The 5,430-nt window shown below is 38.4% G+C and overlaps 1 long non-coding RNA gene across 1 annotated transcript; it reads right to left on the reverse strand.

The window, feature by feature from the left end:
* Nucleotides 1-3,796: 3,796 nt before the first annotated feature.
* LOC106949221 (uncharacterized) lies at nt 3,797-4,449 on the reverse strand. The gene is made up of 3 exons (XR_001425334.1): nt 4,371-4,449; nt 4,118-4,248; nt 3,797-4,029 (listed from the first exon to the last, which is right to left on the reverse strand). It is a non-coding gene; the product is annotated as an uncharacterized LOC106949221 (long non-coding RNA).
* Between the last annotated feature and the right edge of the window lie 981 nt (nt 4,450-5,430).

The following is a 5,430-nucleotide window of genomic DNA, read 5'->3' on the forward strand; positions in this document are numbered from 1 at the left end:
AGGGAGTTCTATTTACTGAGAGGAGAGATACACATATATATATATATATATATATATATATATATATATATATATATATATATATATATATATATATATTTACACACACACACACACACACACACACACACACACACACACACACACACACACGTCTGCCTGATAACCGTCAGAATAAAGCTGGCTTACAGTGGAGCACAATGGAGAAGAGAAAGCTTTTGTCTCTGCTGAGTGTTGTTACAAATTTCCCTCCGTCAGTCGATGTGAGTGTGAACATTTCAGATAAAAGAGGAAGACAGGCTGTAATTACACAGGACTCATTTCTGTCACATCCACTGGAAAGAGACACAGAATGCCAAAGTGATTATCTGAATTTAGCTCTGCAGTGATTAAAAAACCCGATCACACACCAGGATGTGCTTTTGATACGATTCGAAGCATGAAAGCACAGAAGCATGGCCGCTTATCAGCAGCATGCAGACCCGGCAGAGGGTCAGGAGACGGAGTCAAGCATCTCTCATTTCTGGATCTTTGTCTCCAGACCCTGAGCGCTGTCAGAGACGTTCCAGGACAGAGCATCACTCTGCAGAGACCAGAGGACGCTTCCTACCAGCGAGGCTCTCCCACTTCTGCTGCTGCACTCGGTTTTTAACACAAGTTTTAGATTTTTGTTTCATACAGTTGCAACCAAATGTTTACATACACTGAATAAAAAGACACAAAAGACGTTTTTCTCATCATTTGAAGTTAAATCACATTTCCTGTTTTAGTTTAGTTAGAATTATCAAAATTATTTATATTTTTTAAAATCCGGGAAACTTGGTGAGAACATTTTTTTGAAACTTGAAAAGCACCAGAGTTTACGGTCTTTAAAACGGCTTGACTGGGTCAAACCTTTTGGTTTTCCTGACATAAACTTCTGACACATCTGAGTTTATTTTCAGTAAATATTTCAGCAGATGAAACTCCAGATGAACAAACGTTTGGTTTCCTTTAAGAGTTTCTGGTGATTGAATCAACAAATTATACATAAAATCAGATAAACAGGATCAGGTTCACCTTCAGAAAGTTTAAAATAAAAATAAACCAATAAATCTCTTCATGCCGTCATAATATTTAAAATCTCTGGCAGAATGACGTGAATCATAAAGTGGCGTAACTGAATAATAATAAATTAATTGTACAGATATAATTTAAAAAGAGTAGAAATTATGATGTGGAGTAAACATTAAATGTGTAAATGTGTTTAATATGGGAAAAATTTGGATGAGACAAGATTCATCTTCTTCCTTTTGGATATGAAATATGTTTTTTTTGTTTACTTCTTAATTATTTAATTTTTTTCTCTGACATTTTACTGTTTGAAATGAGATTTGTTTTCATGCTGGATCTTCTCCATGTTACACTGAACGATCAGCTGAAGGCAGTCGCCGTGGAAACGAACAGATTCATTCTGGAGGACATGAAGAGATCCAAGATGGCCGACCATCAGTTCCTCAGAGCTGCACTTAAAAACCAGCAATAAAACGGGATTTATTTAGACGAGTTACAAGAAATAATTTAGTGCAAAGACATGGACAAATGTTCAACAAATTAATATCTGCTAAATAAATCCCATTTACTTATAAAATTATAAAAACTGAGTTTTATGTGTTAAATTAAAACAGTCGTTTCCTCTCATTATCTTTCACTTTGAAACGTCTTTCTCTCCAGAAAATGATCTGAATGTTGTCTTCATGCCACTGATTTTATGAGCTAAATTTTAGCATCATGCGTTATTTTATGACGGTGTGAAAAGTGATTTTTACAGTGAGCGTCCGCTACAGTCCGCTGGGAGAGCAGAAAGCAAACCGACTTACAGAAGTGAACAATCACAGGGTTTTTATTTCCAGCCTCTTCGTGGAGCGAGTGTGAAATATTCATCACTTCCCATGATCCCCCCTCACTCCCTCTGTTCTTGCGTAATCTTACATAATGTTGTGAATATTTAAAGCAGGTTCAGCTGAAGGAACGAGGACAATAGCTGGAAACACTCAGGCGGAAAAAAACAGACGTAAAAACACGAGGAGGGAGACGGAGCAGTCAGAAACAGGAGAAATATCAAAACATCTGAATATTAAACATAAATCTGATGTTTAAACCCACAGAAATCTGCAAACATTGTGATGATTGAAGTGGACGTTAAAGTTTGACATTTAAAATGATCCAAATGTCAGAAATTCAAACGTTTCCTGGTTGAAGCTGCTTAGAAACACCAATAACTTCAATAAATCAAACAAAGTTCAGCATGTATTAGGAAGGAAATATAATTCGTCACAAGTCAGTTTGAATTTCAGCTCCAGTTGCAACATTTTCATGTTTTTTAGGTTTTTAGTTTTTGTGACTGTTGGAGGAATCTGAAATCTGTTTCTGGTTGGAAAATCATTTTCCAGAAAAAGTTTTACTAATAAAATGCAAAACTAGAATGATGAACACGTTTAAAACCCAATAAACTATAATAAAGAAAGGAGTTTGCATTAGTTCACTGACTTTACTGGAATAAAATATTTACATTAATGTCAGTACTGACCTATTTTATTTAATGTCTGACAATGTTCAGTGCTTTTCCTTTATGTTATTAACAATGAGAACAGAAATAGTAAATAATTTAATATTAATTGAATCCAAGCAAACATAAATTCTTCAACTCGTTTTCGCAGTGAGATCCTCCTGCGTGTTTTTAACTGAATCCCTGATTTCATTAATAAATACAGCAATAATTACTGCCATGAAGTAAAAACTGCCTCACACAATAAAACCAGATTTAATGATTTTTTAAAATCTTTTAACTCTTTCACAAACATTTAGAGATGAGCCGAAAAGTGACAAAATAGAAGGAAGAAAGAAAAGATGAAAAATACAGAATTACAGATCATTTCAGCCAACAACGGCCCAGTCAAAGCAGCACCAGGGTGCGCGTGTGTGTGTGGAGGTGTGCGTGTGTGTGTGTGTGTGCGTGTGTGTGTGTGTGTGTGTGTGTGTGAAAATAACTGCAGATACCTGCTTTGATGTCCGGCTCTTCAGAACCCCATTGAGAAATCAGCTGGACCCTGAACCTCAGCGCAGCACCTGATTGGTCAGGAGTTCTGCTCCTCCAACGCCATTGGCTGCTGAGGCCGCTCTGATGCCAGCGTTCGCCTAGCAACAGGAGCCAGAGCATCTACTGCAGAGCGCCCATTTCACACACACACACACACACACACACACACACACACACACACACACACACACACGGTGATTACAGCTCGCTGCGGCTCGTTTAATTCGTCCATAATGAGCAGCTTCTGCCGGCAGGAGCAGCTGGACGGTTTAAAGCTCTTCACTGATCACTGAGTCGGCTCTGAAACTCTAAATCTGCGTTTAAAAGCAAACATATGCCGACTTTACGGCTTCCACAAACACAGAGGAAACATCCGGATAATCTCTTTTTCTGCTTTATTGTTTCCGATTTCTCCTCAAATGCAGTTAAAAATTGTTCCAGCAAACGATGCGACTCAACGCTGAGGAAACAGACAGCAGTCAGTTTTTACAGTGCAATTAAAACAGAAACAGGTTGATCCAAGAGCTTTAAATTACACACTAAAATTCAGAATTAAAACTAAACTCTTCAATTTGAAACATTAAAATTCACAGAAACACAATTCAGTTGTTTTTCTGGGAGTTTGACATTTTCATAAACACCAGCATATTAACGGATTTTATCTGACAAAACAAATAATGTCTTATTTTTAAAAACATTTTTTCTTTATATCAATCTGAAAAGTGTGGTGTGTATTTGTATTCATCCCTTGATTCAAACCTCACCTACCGAGCAGGAAGATGTTTGACTCCATCATCCTGACCTTTCACCCCTCTGCAGCTTGTCCCTCCTCAGGGCGCCATGTCTGCCGTGTCAATCCACATCTGGACACTCACTGCATCGTTGTCTCATCCTGACTTGGACTATACCGCTCTCCATCTCGGCTCATTTCTCGGGGTTTTTTTTGCAAACTGTTCGAATCAAACAGGAGATTTGACTTTAAAGAGGTAAAATTCTCCATCAGCCGTGGGAAAAACGGTTTTATATCTGATGCAGAACCTCAGAGTCAATCTGTTCCTGGAATGATCCGAGTTCTTCCTCCTTCACAACTTTCTGACTTGTGTTTGAAACATTCACAGTGAAACTTCAGAGTGTTCTGTCGGGCTTTCATGTGACAGACCAGTCATGCCCTGTTGGGAAATAAAGAAAATTACACATGCTTTTAAAATGTTTAGAAATAATATATTTGTGAAATAGCTCAAATAAATCAGATTGGATACATTTAAGTGTGACTTTGACTAGGCCACTCAACTCAAAAGGCGAGGTGAACCTCTGCTTCAGTCTAAAATCTTTTTCTGTTTCTTCCAGATTTTTTCCATTTGATCGGCTTCCCCACAGCATCATGCTGCCACCAGCTTCACACACAGAATTTTTAAAAATTAATCTAGAAAAAAAAAGAGAAAATTTTGGAGTCAAAAATGTGCAAGAAAAAAAACTCCAAAATATTGAGCTTAAACTCTGAAAATGTCTAGAAAAAACATGGAAATTTCTGATTTTCCAAAGTTGAACATTTTTAATTTTTGAAACTCAGAAATCTCAAAAATGTTTGCTAGAAAATTTCTAGGATTTATCTAAAAATGTACGGCTTTTTTCCTGCAATGCCCTGATTCACAGCGGTATTTGTGAGACTGTGTTTCTCTTTGTTTAGGTGAAAACTGAGCACAGCTCTTGCTGGTTTCTTTTCTTCGGTTGTATTTTTAGCTCGTTTCAGGCTGTTTGCTCCATTTCCCAGTATTTTTAGCTCATCTGTCTCTTAAAACGGCGACTTCTGGGAAATCTGGACTTAATAACTCCAGTCATTTCTCCGATGCTCTTCTTTGCTAAAATGAGTCAGAAGCAACTTCATGCTGTCGGTTCCAGTCGTCTGATCGCTGCCACAGCGTCGGACGCTCGCTGGATGCTGTGGGAACGGCTGAGGCTCGACCTCTGACCCCTCAGAGTCCAATAAATCACAGTTATTTTCAGTGAGTCTCGCTGCAGGAAGCACACAGATTACAGCACCTTCTCACTCTGCTTCATTATTTTTTCATGAGTCTAGTGGTTGCTAAGAAACTACAGCGGCGTTTCTGAGTCTGAGGCACGCTGACGGGAACGATGGCGGAGGAGGAGGAGGAGGAGAAGAAGAAGAAGAAGAAGAAGAAGACGTGTTTGATCTTTTTTTTGCTCAGCTTGTCAGGAGCTGAAAACTCGAAGCACGAAGGTGAAGAGAGTTTTATTAGTGAACAAAGCTGGATCAAAGTTAAGCTAATAATAGCAGCTGCTTGTGTCGTCATGGAGCTGACAGCTGAGCACACACACACACACGCACACAC

Source organism: Poecilia latipinna, unplaced genomic scaffold, assembly GCF_001443285.1.
Source record: "Poecilia latipinna isolate Pla-1442-1.1 unplaced genomic scaffold, P_latipinna-1.0 Scaffold331, whole genome shotgun sequence".
Lineage (NCBI taxonomy): Eukaryota > Metazoa > Chordata > Actinopteri > Cyprinodontiformes > Poeciliidae > Poecilia > Poecilia latipinna.